Source organism: Lathyrus oleraceus, chromosome 2 (assembly GCF_024323335.1).
Source record: "Lathyrus oleraceus cultivar Zhongwan6 chromosome 2, CAAS_Psat_ZW6_1.0, whole genome shotgun sequence".
Taxonomy (NCBI): Eukaryota; Viridiplantae; Streptophyta; class Magnoliopsida; order Fabales; family Fabaceae; genus Lathyrus; species Lathyrus oleraceus.
In genome coordinates, this window is record NC_066580.1 from 392498048 (window position 1) to 392514697 (window position 16650).

Below are 16650 nucleotides of genomic sequence, written 5' to 3' on the forward strand. Positions count from 1 at the left end.
CCCGATAGACTCACAAAGTCGTGATCAAGTTTTTGGCACCGTTGTCGGGGACTTTTATTTATTCGATATCGTAACTCTTCTGTTACGCTGTAGAGACTAAGGCAATTTTTATTTTTTTTCCCTTTTTCGTTGATTTGTATGCCACACACTCGCTTACAAGGCGAGCCGTACTACTTACGAATCAACGATGTTGAACGATATCTTCGATTATTACGACGAATTCGGGAGTATCGTGCTACGAACAATCTTCCTCCAATCGAAATTCCTGATCTCAAAAATCTCCTTCCTTTAACGATACCAGCGATGGCCGAACCAGCTCGTGCTCTTCGAGATTACGCTGCTCCATCGCAGGATGAGCCGCATTCGAGTATTGCTCCACCCGCAATCGAAGCGAACAACTTCGAACTTAAACCTTCGCTATTGCAGGCAGTGCAACAGAATCAATTTTCTGGAAATCCTACCGAGGATCCAAACCTTCATTTATCCGTATTTGTCCAATATGCTGACACTATTAAAGCTAATGGTGTCACTTTAGAGGCAATTCGACTTCGTCTCTTTCCTTTCTCGTTAAGAGATAAAGCTAGAAGATGGCTTTAGTCTCTTCCTTCCAACTCAGTCACCACATGGAATGAGTTGAAGAAAGTCTTTCTTGCCCGATATTTTCCTCCAAGCAAAACAGCTATGTTGAGAGCCCAGATAAATGGATTTAAGCAAAAGGATAACGAATCTCTTTTCGAAGCATGGGAAAGATACAAGGACATGATGAGACTTTGTCCACACCATGGTTTAGAAGACTGGTTAGTAATTCACACCTTCTACAATGGTCTCTTGTACAACACAAGGCTAACAATAGACGCCGCCGTCGGTGGTGCGCTTATGGATAAACCGTACACCGACGCTTATCAACTTATCGAGAGCATGGCCCAAAATCATTATCAGTGGGGAAGCGACCGAACAATGGTAGAAAAACCTCAAACGAAAGGTGGCATGTACGAGATAAGTAGCCTTGATCATGTTAATGCAAAAGTGGATGCTCTTGCCCAGAAAATTGAAAGTTTAAATGTTACACCTCCAGCCACCGTGGTTGCCATAACTCAAAATTGCGAAGTCTGTGGAATTCAAGGTCACACCCCTACAGATTGTCAACTCCTAACAGGAATTCAAACAGAGCAGGTGAACTATGCTCAAGGAAATCCTTACTCGCATACCTATAACTCAAACTGGAAGAACCATCCTAATTTTTCATATAAAAGTAACAACGCTTTATACGCACCAGGTCAAGCTCCCAGTCAAGCTCCAACTATACCTCCTGGATATCAAAAGCCGACCCCATCTACACCTAACAATAACGTTCCAGGGAGTCCAACTTGGAAATCATGATGGAGAACTTCATAGCTTCTCAACAACAAACCAATAAAGAGTTCTTAAATCAGAATGTACACACTAGCGAACAGATTAAACAACTAGCAAGTAAAGTAGATGCTCTGGCTACCCATAACAAAATGCTGGAGACACAAATCTTGCAAGTAGCTCAACAACAAGCGCCTACTGCTGCCCCAACTGGTACATTTCCTGGACAGCCCCAACCTAATCCGAAAGGCCACGCTCATGCAATTATATTACGAAGTGGTACAGAGGTAGAAGGACCATCTGACCCAAGGATTGAGAACCAAAACTCTAAAAAGTCAACTGAGGAAGAAGGTAAACCTAAGGAAAAGGAAGAGTGTAATAAGGAAATCATAGAAAAAAAGGAACCTTATGTACCTCCACCGCCTTACAAACCACCTATCCCTTATCCTCAAAGGCTAATTAAAACCAAAGACGTGGGCCAATTTAAAAAATTTGTTGACCTACTGAAACAATTAAACGTCACAATTCCTTTTACAGAAGCTATTACATAGATGCTCTCATATGCTAAGTTCTTAAAAGAAATTTTATCTAATAAAAGGAAACTTGAAGATAGCGAAACCGTTACACTCACTGCTGAGTGTAGCGCAATAATCCAGAATATGTCTCCTAAACTTAAAGATCCTGGTAGTTTTTCTATACCCTGTCATATAGGAAAATTTGTCATAGATAAAGCTTTATGCGATTTAGGAGCCGGTATCAGTGTTATGCCCTTGTCCATATGCAAGAAACTTGAAATGGGAGAATTAAGACCAACTAAAATGTCTGTGCAATTAGAAGATCGTTCCGTTAGATATCCCGTAGGAATTCTTGAAAACGTTCCCGTGCGCATAGGTCAATTCTACATCCCCACCGATTTTATAATTATGGACATAAGAGAAGATGAAGTCACCCCCATTATATTGGGAAGACCCTTCTTAGCAACTGCCGGTGCTATCATAGACGTAAAACGAGGACGACTCACTTTCGAAGTAGGAGAAGAGAAAATTGAGTTTATTCTTTCCAAATGTTTGAAAGCACCTACAATAGAAGACACATGCTACTTCATGGATATCATCGATGAATGCATAAAAGAAACAGAATTAGAAAATGACGATTTGTCCGACTATTGTGTAGAAGACAGACTGAACCAATGTTTAGCAATAACATCAGATCCTACACAATGCCTTAAGAAACCAACCCTCGACCTGAAAACACTTCCCAAAACTCTGAGATATGAATTCCTAGACTTAGAACTTGAACGACCAGTAATAGTCAATGCAGACCTAGGAAAACTTGAAACCGAAAAACTCCTACATATCTTAAGAAAATATCCAACCGCACTAGGATACAACATCACCGATCTTAAAGGGATAAGTCCTTCTATTTGTATGCACTGCATCATGCTAGAAGAAGACTGTAAGACTTCTAGGGAACATCAGAGGAGACTAAACCCGATCATGAGTGAGGTAGTAAAGAAGGAAGTAACGAAGTTATTAGAGGCAGGTATCATATATCCTATATCCGATAGCAAATGGGTTAGTCCTGTACACGTAGTACCAAAAAAGGGAGGTATAACAGTGATCAAAAATGAAAAAGGAGAAACTATAACCAAACGAATTGAATCGGGATGGAGAATGTGCATTGATTATAGAAAGCTAAACAAAGCAACCCGAAAAGATCATTTTCCTTTACCATTCATAGACCAGATGTTAGAACGACTAGCCAAGCATTCTCATTTCTGCTATCTGGACGGTTACTCAGGTTTCTTTCAAATACCAATTCATCCTGATGACCAAGAAAAGACAACGTTCACATGTCCTTTTGGTACCTTCGCTTATCGACGAATGTCGTTTGGCTTGTGCAATGCTCCTGCAACTTTCCAAAGGTGCATGATGGCAATATTCGCCGATTTTCTCGAAAGCATCATGGAAGTCTTTATGGATGACTTTTCTGTATGCGGGCAAAGTTTCGAAGAATGTCTTGAAAACCTAGAAAGAGTTCTAGAACGATGTGTAAAAGTAAACCTAGTACTTAATTGGGAAAAATGTCACTTTATGGTACAAGAAGGAATTGTTTTAGGACACATCATATCAAATAGAGGAATTGAAGTAGACAAAGCCAAAATAGAAGTAATCGAAAACCTTCAACCTCCGAAAACTGTGAGGGAAATACGAAGCTTTTTAGGACATGTCAGCTTTTACCGACGATTCATTAAAGATTTCTCTAAAATAACTAAACCTTTAACCGAATTATTAATGAAAGATGTTGAATTCATCTTCGACAATAAATTTTTAGAAGCATTTCAAACACTTAAACAAGCATTGATCTCCGCGCCCATAATGCAGACCCCGGATTGGAATGAACCTTTCGAAATAATGTGTGACGCAAGTGACTACGCCGTAGGCGCTGTTTTAGGACAACGAAAGGATAAAAAACTTCACGTCATATATTATGCGAGTAGAACTCTAGATGAAGCGCAAATGAATTACGCCATGATCGAGAAAGAACTTTTAGCAGTAGTATTTGCACTAGATAAATTTCGTTCCTACTTGGTCGGAGCTAAAATAATTGTTTACACTGATCACGCTGCCATTAAGTACCTCTTAACAAAAAAGGACGCTAAACCTAGACTCCTAAGGTGGATCTTGTTGCTACAAGAATTTGATTTGGAAATCAAAGATAAAAAAGGAACTGAAAACGTAGTAGCAGATCACCTCTCTAGACTTGAAAACCTGGAACCAGAAATAACATCGATCAACGATGATTTCTCGTACGATAAACTTATAGCTAATTTGGAAGAAAATAGAGCTGACAAACAGGTAGAAACTACCATGGATGTATGCGTTACACCATGGTACGCTGATTTTGTCAATTATTTAGCCGCCGGAGTGGTCCCACTTGATTTATCCTACCAACAAAAGAAACGATTCTTCCATGACATAAAACATTATTACTGGGACGACCCTTTACTTTTCAAAAGAGGCTCCGATGGTATTTTTCGTCGCTGTATACCTAAAGAAGAGGTAGAAAGTATAATCCAACATTGTCATTCCGCTCCTTATGGTGGACATGCAAGTACATCCAAAACCTGCTCTAAAATCCTACAAGCCGGTCTTTATTGGCCAAACATATGGAAGGATGTACATACCGCTGTCAAGAAATACGATAGGTGTCAATGCACAGGAAACATATCTAGACGTGACGAAATGCCACAAAAAGGCATTTTGGAAGTAGAAATTTTCGATGTGTGAGGAATAGATTTCATGGGACCTTTTCCACCTTCTTTCGGTAACAAGTACATACTCGTAGCGGTTGACTACGTATCAAAATGGATTGAGGCTATAGCTTCTCCAACAAACGACACACGAGTAGTAATTAAACTCTTTAAGAATATAATCTTTCCAAGATTTGGTGTCCCAAGAATAGTCGTCAGTGACGGTGGATCCCATTTCATATCTAAGATACTCAAAAAATTATTGTTTAAGTATGGTGTAAAACATCGAGTAGCAACACCTTACCATCCTCAAACTAGTGGACAAGTGGAAGTGTCTAATAGAGAAATTAAACAGATATTGGAAAAAACTGTCGCTACATCGAGGAAAGACTGGTCATCAAAATTACCCGAAGCTTTATGGGCATATCGAACCGCCTACAAAACTCCCATAGGAACAACCCCATTTAAGCTTATTTATGGTAAATCGTGTCACCTCCCAGTGGAGTTAGAACATAAGGCCTATTGGGCTATTAAAAATTTAAATTTAAACTATAAGGCCGCCGGTGAAAAGTGAATTCTAGATATAAACGAATTAGAAGAACTTAGACAAGACGCATACGAAAATGCCAAAATCTACAAGGAAAGAACGAAAAAATGGCATGATAAACGTATATCAAGGAAAACTTTCAAACAAGGCGATGTAGTCCTATTATTTAACTCTAGACTTAAGTTATTCCCAGGAAAACTACGCTCTAGGTGGTCCGGCCCTTTCCAAGTCACTAATGTCTTTACTAGTGGGGCTGTAGAAATTAAAGGAAAATCTATTGAATCATTTATCGTAAACGGGCAGCGTCTAAAACATTATCATTATGCTGAAAACAATGAAGACTCGCAAGTCCTACACTTAGACGTATTGTATCCAAAATTAATAGATTAACATTTAATAGTTTTATGTCGAGCTTGCGACATTAAACAAAGTGCTTCGTGGGAGATAACCCACAAATTTTTATTTTTCTTTGATTACTCTTTTGATTTTATTCAGTCTTCATTCTTTATTTTCTTTATATTATTAAATTTTTCTTCTTTTCTTCTTTCGGCATCTGGCCAAATCCTGACGAAAAATCTTGTTTTTCTTTTCTTTAGTTAACACTAACCTGATGGCACATATTGATCACATGGGTATCAAGTTCCGAGGGAGAGCTCAGAGGCAAAAATTTGAAGAACTTGCTGAGAGAGAGATGCACCCAAATTTTTATGCCGATGATGGTGCAATGACCGTACTTGGGCTAAGAGATAGTGTCCTATATCAGCTGAATCAAATAGGGTGGGAAACCACTCCTATTCGGAGACAATTTGTTACTTACCGGAGGCTAACTCTAGAATTCCTCAGCTCCCTGATTTATTTACCGAACCATGGAAAAGGAATAAACTGAGGTTTCATTCAATTCAGGATGTTCAATATGGAGTATCAGTTTAACATTAGAGAATTTACTAACCTCTTAGGGTTCCCTACTTCTTTTGACACATTCACCGTGAGCCAAGAGGAACTCCTTGAATATCGAGAGATTGAGCATTTTTGGGGAAGTTTGACGGGAAATGACGAACCTGAGGAACATGAGTTTCTTTCTGGAAACATACATAACCCAGCCTTTCGTTATTTCCACAAGATCCTAGCACACACTCTTTTTGGGAAAAGATCAAACATTACCACAGTATCACGTGATGAACTTTTCATAATATTTTGTGCTTCCCAGAATCGTCCAGTGAATGGTGCCACTTATATGTTAGCGAGTTTTGACCTCCTTATTCAAGATGACCGTGCACTGATTCAAATAGGAGGATTGATAACTATGATTGCTAATGCTATTGGATTGCGCCAACCCATGCTTGATTTGAACCCTTTTTGTGGTATTCAGCCTATGAATATACTTTTCCTTTTCAACACTATGTTTATAGGAAACCTTGGACCTGAAGAGTTTGAACTATTAATTAACAACCAAGCTTTTTACCTATTCACCATTGTAGCACCTCAAATTTGCACCTCCCATTTGTGTATACATTTTCATTGTTAGGTCATTAACATTAACATTGCATTGTCATTGCATAGTCCACTACATGTCATCAGTCAGACTGGTTAGGAGATTCAACTGTGCAAGGCAACAAAAGCATTGTCCATGAGATCAAAGCCCTAGGGTGGTTCCCATGAGTTCACATGATTCAAGGATCATTTTGAAGTAATTTGGCCAAGTATTGGAGGCTCAGAGATCATCAGTCCATGTGCAAATCATCTGAGGCCCACAAAAGTCAACAGAAGTCAACTGCACAGTCAATTATGGATTTGGAGGTGGGAAATGGTTAGTGATGCCTCATTCATGTGTAAACAAGACTAATTTGACATCTCAAACATCAACATTGAAGAATTTGAAGTCAGATCAAGACTTTCCAAAAATAGCAGGTGACCTGTAATTTGAACTTTCCAAAAATGGAAAGGTTTTGGACCAACTTCAACTCAAGATTACATCACCAAGAAAGCTTCAAATGAGATTTTGTCCAACATGAAAGTTGAAGATATTTCTCTCCCATTTCCAAAAAGTCCAAGATCATGGATTTCTCATGTGTGGTTGAGGAGATATGGTCCAATCATGGCAAAGTGTGGTTTAAACTTCAAATGAGCATAACTTTCAAACCAAAACTCCAATTTGAGTGGTTCTTTTTGAATATTGATCCTTATGACATGTATTTTCCAAGCATACCATCATTTGACATAAAATCTCATTTGCATGGCATTGGCTCACTCATGAAGATTTTGGGAAGAAATTGCATAAACTCATTTTTGTGGAACATATGCATACAAAATCAATTCAAAAGTGTGCATGGGATGTTTTTAAGGCATTGTGGACCAAGAACATGCACTGTTCACGTGCATGGGGGTGCATGAAGTGGAAAATCTCATTTTTGCATTTACACCACAAACTCACTAATCACATTTGCATTTGCCCTAAACCTTTCTTAAACCTGATTAGCATGGAGTATATATGCTTAATCATAACTGTTTTGATCAGAATCATCAATTCTAGATCTAGAATCACCAAAATCTCAAAAAATTTCTCTCACTTCTTTTTTCAAAATTCTTCAAACACAAGCACTTTTCAGTGATCCATTCATCATCCTGAGGTGTTGTAGAGTACATTTGGACGTGGAAACAGAGGAAATCGTGGCTTTCTTGTTCATGTTCATAGCTTGAAGGTTCCATGGCAGTTGAAGATTGAGCTAGTTTCATGCATTGTTGAGCTTCCATTTCATCATCATTCACTTCCCTAAGCATATCGGAGAAGGACTGGAGCATCATAAGCCTTGGAAACACGTGATTTCATTTCTGTTCATCAAGAGGTTGGTTTTTCGACCTCTTTAATTCTCCAAATCATTATGCTAGTTGTGTAGTTCATTGAATGATGGTACATCTGAGCTTCGAATGGAGTAATTTGGTGCTGATTTGAGCAAGATCCATGTGATTCAAGTTTGGATAATGATTTTTAATTTCTTCGATCCATGCGTGTGATGTTGTTTTTGCATGAAATATTCATGGATTCTTGATGCACATGACCTAATGAGTTGATTGATATGCTTGATTTTTATTTCTGGACGTTTTGAATTTTTCTGGAAAATTTTGGATGAAGATCTTCATGATCTTCATCGTGTTCATGCATTTCCAGGTTTCCTGCGAATTTAGTTAGGAAACGCATAGGTTACCTACGGATTTAGCCACGAGTTCATGTGGTTTTGCTGCGGATTTTGAATGCCATGCATAGCGCGCCAGGTTAGGGTTAGGTCCAAAACGCTACCGTTTTGATGTAGCGCGCTTTTGTGATTTCAAAAATGCACTTGGTTCGATTCTGGTTGAAGGCATTTCCATATTGCCTTGCATTTTCACCATTTCCTTCATCATTTCATACCTTGGCTTCATGTTTTCATTTCAATTTTTCTCAAACTTCAAAAATTCATTTAAAATTGAAAATTAAACCAAATGGTCTCCAATTTTTTGCATTGTGATCCTTATCTTGTCTATTATTTTTTTATCATTAATTTCAAAATTGTGCTTGGCTGGATATTTTTTGATGCTAGAATGTTTGAGTACATGTCCATATTTGACCTTGCCTTGGTTATCATGTTGTGAAATGCTGGTCTTTGATCCAATGAATGTGAAATTTTGCATGCTATAACTAGACACATTGCTTGACATTTTGGTGTTGATTTGGTATTTTTATCAATTGTCAATTCTGTTTTATGAATGTGCTAAGTTGGTGTGACAATTTGTGTCACACCTTTTGATGTTCAACTTGAATGATGTGTTTACCATGCCAAATGATCTCTAATTGCCCTGATTTTTTGTGTGATGCATGTTATAGATGTTGTGATTGCTCATGAATTTTGTTGGATTTATTTGAATCATTTCTGATTTAATTGAGATGTTTCATTCTGGTGGATCACATATGAGCTTTAAAATTGCCTTGAACTTCAATTGATCATGAAATGCTTTTGGTTAATGATATTGATATGAGACCTTTTGGATTGTGTCAAGATGTGATTAAAGTTGATTCATGTTAAATTTCAGCTCCTGTTTTAAATTTTTTCTCCATCTTTGGCCTTAGGCTTTGACCTAGTGGTTTGTTGCTTATGTTTGAGCTTTGATTTCAGGTTAAGCATTCAAGTTCCATGGTTAATGGTGCTCCATTCATTTGAGCATTGATGTTTGCTTGTGATTACTAACATTGTGTGTTTTGTAGGTTGATGGTAACTCATTTGAGTTGGCCTTTTGGGCTTACACATTTTGTCCATTGGGATTGTCTATTGCTTATTAACTGTTGTCTGTTTGTCTGAGTACTGTACTGATTTGTCTGATGTTTCCACAGGTACTTAAGTTGCTTTAAGTTCATTGTGAACTTTGCTTTGCTTGGTTGCTTAACCAGTTAGGTATAACCTCTAATCTTCATGTAGTCTGGAAGACCTGTCCTGTTATGGGGGCAGGCACCTGTCTGAAGTCCTCCTTAAGAGGCAATGCTTGTGAATGTTTATTTTTGTGCCAAGCAGGTAAAGACCTCTTAGGAGGCAATTGGCAGATAAAAGAGATGTGTAATCCATCTCCTGCTACTCAGTGTGTCATTCACTTTGCTCACACACCTTGTGTTGATGCATTGTGGATAATAACCCAAGATCATGTTGTGTCAGTCATCTGTGGAGAAGAGTTCCTACATTCTGAACTCCCACACCTTCTATTTTGAGTCAAGCTCTCCCAGGCCAGGGATAAGAGCTGTGAGGTCTTATCCTCACTTCCCATTTCATCTGCTTCACCCAAACTCTCAATGTTAGGGTTAAGAGCTAACCACACCCCATTCCAGTTGGCTTGCTTTTGCAGCCTAACCTTGTATGAGCCCAATTGATTGCATATAGTGTGTGTGATTGTTTATTGTGCTTGTGTTGTTTGACTGTGCTGCTTAGGATAGCTTGCTCCCTGTGCAAGTTAGATAGAAACCTCAACCTAGGACCATTGTGGATTACATGATAACTATTAGGCTCGAGTCAGGCTCCCTTCTAGTTTGTCATTTCCCAGTCTCTGGTTAGGTTAGAAGTTCTTTCCCTGTTCAGGGGAACTACGTCGCCCTGATCCTCATACCAGATGAGGTACGTAGGCAGGAGATAAGCTGATCTCTCCGGGCGCCCTTTTTCTTTTTCATCCCTTTGTGTTGTGTTGGAGTCTGACATAAGTCCAACGATTGGCAGTCGGTTTCCTGTGTGTGTGTTTGTTGGTTCGGAGTCTGATGTAAGTCCAGCGATTGGCATTCGGTTTCCAGGTTTGCCTGTTTGTGTGCAGTCTGACATAAGTCCAGCGATTGGCAGTCGGTTTCCTGTGTGGTTTTGTTTGGCGTGCGTTAGCCGAGCTACGAGTGCTCTGATTCTTCTCTCGTTAGAGAAGATACGTATGCATAGGATGCGACATCCTAGCGAGCACGTTTCCCCTGTCCCGAACTACGTCGACTCTGATGTCTGTGTCTGACAGGCTACGTAGGCCCAGGATGCGATAACCTGCCGAGTTAGTTTCTTTTGTCTTCCTGTGTTTCCTTCCAGCCTTGTGTGATGTTTGTGATCAGTTTCTAGCAACCTTATCCTTTCTTTTGTGCGTGGATCCCGTCGAGTACGACGGATGCGTAGGGGTGCTAATACCTTCCCTTCGCATAACCGACTCCCGATCCCATCTCTCTCTGGTCGCGAGACCATGTCTTTTCCAGGTTTACTTCGAGCGTTTCCTTTCCCTCTTTTGGGATAAATAACGCACGGTGGCGGCTCTGTTGTTTCGTTTTCCCGCCGGTTTTTCGCGTAATGCGACAACCATGCCTAGCCCGATGACTAGTGTCCATAACCGAAATAATTGGCTCTACAACCTGGATGGGATACCTTCTCCTGTTAGATCTGTTGAAACCATCAAAGATTATGAGATTCTTGACAATCAGATTTCTAATGCTGAGTCTGATCCGTAGACACCAACTGGTTACCATGATGCTGCCTCTCCACCTCATCCTATCCCGTCCGCAGAATCGGCAGTACCTGATCTTAGACATCATATGCCCGAAACTGATTATAATACCGCTATTCAAGCTTTGATGTCAGAACAAGATGCCATTAGAGAAGAGTTAACTATGATGGGACATGAATTTATGGAATACATGAGTAGAATGACAAATCAATTTCACGAGTTGCTACACCGTGTCAATTCCTTTGCTCCTCCGACGAGAGATTCTACAAGTGGCTAGAAGAATTGCAGTTAACTAGTTTTAGTCTTAGGAAATTTATAGTTTCGTTTGGCAATATTTTTTAATCTTAGGATTTATTTTTCGCATGTTTTATTTTTATTTTTATCTTCAGTCAAATATTACATTATGTGTATTTTTATGAAGCTACTTGCATTATTGGTTAAATTAAATTTCATTTTGATTTATGCACTGTCTAAAATTACCAATGATGATATATATTGTATGCTACTACTTACATGGCTTATTAGAGAAAAAAAAATATATTCTATGGTGTAGTAAAGTAGCAAATATAATAAACAAAATAATAAAAATAACAAATATAATAAACAAAACCAAAACATAAAAAAAATAATAATAAAAAATTAATGTTGTCACGAACGTTGTGACCGTTGCATGATCAGAGGCGTGACGAGCGTAACGCATGCTGTCACGGTCGCCACACCCCCATGACGCCAGTCACGCATGCTGTCACGAACGTGACAACCTGCTTTCTCGTGAAATGTTTTTGACCGTTGTCACGACCGTTACCCCCCTTTTCAATTCACCTTTATTCCATTCATCTCACCTCTTTATCCCCATTCAACTCACCTCTCTATCCACATTAATTTTTTTCTCACCCACTTCTCTTCCCAATTCCAAAACTCTTCCTATAAATACCTTCACTACATTTCTTCCTATACCACATCATTCCATTCTATACAAAAAAAAATTTCATCCTCTTTTCCTTTCTCCTTCTTTCTAGCTACCAATCAAAATGACGAAGAACCAACATCAAGTGCAATTTGGAAATATTATTTTCCGATTTGAAGATAGTAACTATCAACGGGAGCAGTTCGTTCGGTTTCAGCAACGCGGTGTCACATCTACCAGGTACCCAGATTTCAATTGCTTACAAGAATTAGGATTACATCAAGGTGTGCAATGGCTGCTTAGGCTATTCGATTTAACTTTTCTGTGCACACAAAATCACCCAACATACCCATCACTCACCCTGGAGTTTTTAAGCTCTTATTCATACACCACTCCAACCGGTGAGGACGAGTACTTAACCGGTGTCACAAAATTCCGTATGTTCAACACTGAGTACGCACTATCTCAAGAACAGTTGAGTGCCATGCTACATTTTCCTGAAGGAGACCACGTCCACCCAAGAATCCCTCCAAACTCAGATTGGAACACGGTCGCATTCGAACTTTTTGGAAAAATATCCGGTGTGGTAACCACCAATTGGGATGCATTACTTGCTTCGCACATACACAACCCCACTATCCGGTATTTTATCCGTATTTTGCAAAACACCATCTTTGGAAGAGCCAACAACAACAAAGTCAACGCGAAAGAATTATTCTTCCTACACTGCATCTTTTCAGCAGATACAAAGGTAAACACCGCCTCTTTCTTACTTCACCATATCCGTACCCTTTGTGCTCGAGGCAGTCAACCTTTTGTGATTGGAGGATTAATAACCACCATCACACTCGGTTTAAATTTAGGGGACCGACTTCAGAATTTGCAATCTTTGCCACCCCTGTTTATGGATATCAGCTATTATCGCTCCTGCCGCTTAATCAAAAATAGGGTAGGCGGGAATTATTATCTTATGGTCAATAACCAAGAAATCCCAAGCGTCATTATGCCCAACATTTCACTCACCGATGTTACTAACCCCAACACATTCATCTACGATTTGAATGCTCCCGAGCCTACCATGCCTACACAAGCAAACCCGCCCCCAGACGAGTTTGATGAAATGGAGCAAGGTGATCAAGGTCCTGAATAACATTCTGTCCCACTTAATCCTTCTGATAATGTAGCTGGTCCATCCTCCCGACGTCGTCGAAGAAGAAGACATGCAACAAATGATGACATCATGGATGCTATTGAACATCAAGCCCAACGGCTTGATGCCATGCATGCGCAGAATAACGAAGTAATACAACTGATGCTCCAGATGCAACAACAACAACAAGAGGGGAATGCAATAATCGACCAGAGGTTCACTGACTTGCTTAATAGGTTTGATGACTTGGCAGTACGTGAACAATCACCGGGTCCGCGAACAAGAGGACGCAGGCAGAATTGAGTTTGGGTTCCATTTTTTCCTTTTTTTCGCTTTTTGAAACATTGGGGACAATGTTTCATTTAAGTGTAGGGGGGAAAACTTTGTTTCAGTTATGTTTATTTCCCTTTCAAGTATGTTATTTCCCTTTCAATAATAAATTTTTTTTCTTCTTAAGTTAAGTCCCTAGTGTGAAAATTTTTATTATCTATTCTCCTCAATTTTCTTGAGCCATAACAAAATTCAACACACTCAATAAGTATAAAGGTTGCTTATTTTATAAAACTTGAGTGAAATTAAGACAAAATTATTACCACCCCAACACTCTAACAACCTCAGCATGTTAGATCAGTCTAAGTACCTATTATACCAATTCCTTGAACTTTTAGTCCTATAGTAACCCCGAGTAGTTTATACGAGAAGTTGACACCATCTTAATAGCAAACTACGTGGAGAGCCGATGAATACAAGTGAATGATTCCCAAAACAACATATTAAAAAAAAATCAGGAAATGCACTAATTAAGTTAGGTGATCCTTACCCGATCATTTAATCTAAAGGTTGCGGACCCTACAAAAACATAGTATGAACGATCCATTGTGAGTTGGTTCAGCGGTTTCTGGTGCTGAACTTGGTAGGGCGGACTACGGTCTGATCCCCCGCAATTTGCAATAGACTAAATAAAGAAGTTATCCAACTTATGTACCAGAACTTCTAACTAAAAGGGGATCAGAATCGCTAACCGGTTACTCCACTATGTGCGCGAAAAGATAAAGGGCTTAATGTGATTTCGCTCGAATGAAAACAGGTGAAATAAGAGTAAAAGAACTAGGCTGAGCTATAATAGCATGACTCGAACTGGTTTGCATAAGGTGGGGTTATCTAGTGTTGTTACGGTAGTTTCTGATGTTAAGATTAAACTCAGGTTATTTCTAAACGAGATTTACTTGCAACCTATTACGAATTGATGTGTGTTTGGAAATTTCATCTTGCTTGAGGACAAGCAAAAGTCTAAGTGTGGGGGAGTTTGATAACATGAAACTATATCACATTTTTAGACTTGATTTAATTAAATTATATCGTTATTTGATTCAATTTATTTTATATTATTCGATATTACTCGGTATTTTCTTATTATTTATTTCAGGTATCATTATTTAAAGCACGTGTGAAAAAGAAAGAAGAGGGGGGCAAAAAGAGGATTTTCTAGGAAAAGCAGCAAGCTGAAGCACCAAAGCCCAGCCCACGTTTGGAACAAAGGAAATGGCTGTCACGACCGCCATGAGAACATGCCGAGCGTCACGTCCCAAAACCTAGTGTTACGACCGTAACACATAGTGTGACGGACGTCACACATTCCATCCTACATTTTAGGCTTTACGTGCGTAACGGAGTGGACGGTTTCCCCTAAATTTTCTCCCGCACTCGTTGACGCTTTGAATCATACTGAAGACTAATTCAAAGAAACGGTTATTTGGAAAGGTGAATATAAATAGACCTCACAAAAGCCAATTCCAGCTCTCTCTTCTTCGTGCAAAGTTTTCCAGCAATATCTTTCCAGCATTATAATTTTCCAGCACTCTAAATTTTCAAGCATCTTATTTTCTTTTCTTTTCTAGTTTAATTTCCGAAGCAAACAATTTATTTTCTCACGATAGTTTCTATACCAGAAACTATTGTGTAATTTTTACTGGATCTAACCTTACGTTAGATCATAGTATTTTATTTCCTTGTTTTTACTTTCCTATCTGATCGAGAATTGTGAAGAACAAATCCAACCGGCTTGTGGTGGAGTGTTTGAGCATCGAAGCTAGGAGATAAAATCCAGATTTCTAGTATTTTTCCAAGTTCATTAATTTATTGATTTATTGTTTTAATTTACATATGCTTTATTCCGCTGTTTATATATATTGTTTGTTTGATATGGCCGTATTTATGCACGATTATTGTTTATGCATGTTTATCATGTCTGGCTAATTAATTTAGATATCGGTATGTAAAGTAAGCGGAATAAAGGAATCGAAATTAAGTTGGTTTAAATTTATTTCAAAATATAGTCACTCTTTTTCTGGTCTCAATTTACAAAGTTAATACCAAGGTTTTTGTACGAGAGTAAAAGACATAAAGAAGTTAAAATCAATAGAACGGCGGTTTGAGTTTTTAACTGGACAGTGTAAATTGAACATTAACTTTAAATCAGGGCGAAAGCAATTTTTAAGGTTAATTAAATTCTAATCATTTTCAAAAATTATTTTTAAAAGTTAAATGTGAGGACGAGAGTTAAGCATTTAAGTTTAATCATATAATCTAAGTCAACAGAGCGAGAGTTTGAGACGAGGGTGTTTAAACGGTTAGTATTTTCTCAAAAGGAGTTTCTATAGATTCTATTATTTTCAAAAGTGATTTTAGATTTAACGAAATAGTGAGAGCGTAAGTTAAAATATAAAGTCATAGTCTAATTCAACAGAGCGAGAGTTTGAGGAAAAGACTTTTAATTAATAGTGTCTACTGAAAAGACTTATTTTAAAATTAAGAAAAAGACCAACGAAGATTTGATTCCCTAATTATGACGAACTACATACTGATATCTATATTATTTGATATTTTATCTAGATCCAAATTTAGTTTTACTTTTCCCCCTAATCATTAAAGTATCATCCGCCTTAGCTTTACGCAGTAACCCTAGAAAAACGGTAGATCGATTCATTAAGTCCCTGTGGGATCGATATCTTTTAAAACTACGCGATTAGACTGTGCACTTGCAGTTAGTACCCCGATAGACTCACAAAGTCGTGATCAGTCTCCATACAATATCATCATCGGCCAATCGATTTTCAACACTCTAGAGGTCGCATTATCAACTATATACCTGACCTTGTAGTACCTTTTAAGTAGTGGGAAAGTTGTAGTTATAAAGGGAGGTTAAGAATTGGTGAGAAAACATTACATGGACAACCTGAAGATAAAGAAAAAGGGAAATGTAAAGCCTGTTGTTTCATCCAGCTCACACAAAATCAACTACGTGGATTCATATCCAAGGATTGACCATTTAGAGGACAAACTCTGACCTACAAGGGAACTCTAGACCATTCAAATAGGCCCTAAAAGCCATCAGACTATGTAGGTCGGAACCACATTATCAGAGGATGAGGAAGCTAAAATTGTGCAACAACTAAAAGAAA

At 38.5% G+C, this 16650-nt stretch overlaps 1 non-coding gene across 1 annotated transcript; it reads right to left on the reverse strand.

The window, feature by feature from the left end:
- Window positions 1-681: 681 nt before the first annotated feature.
- Window positions 682-788, reverse strand: LOC127124997 (small nucleolar RNA R71). The gene has a single exon (XR_007804465.1). It is a non-coding gene; the product is annotated as a small nucleolar RNA R71 (small nucleolar RNA).
- Between the last annotated feature and the right edge of the window lie 15862 nt (window positions 789-16650).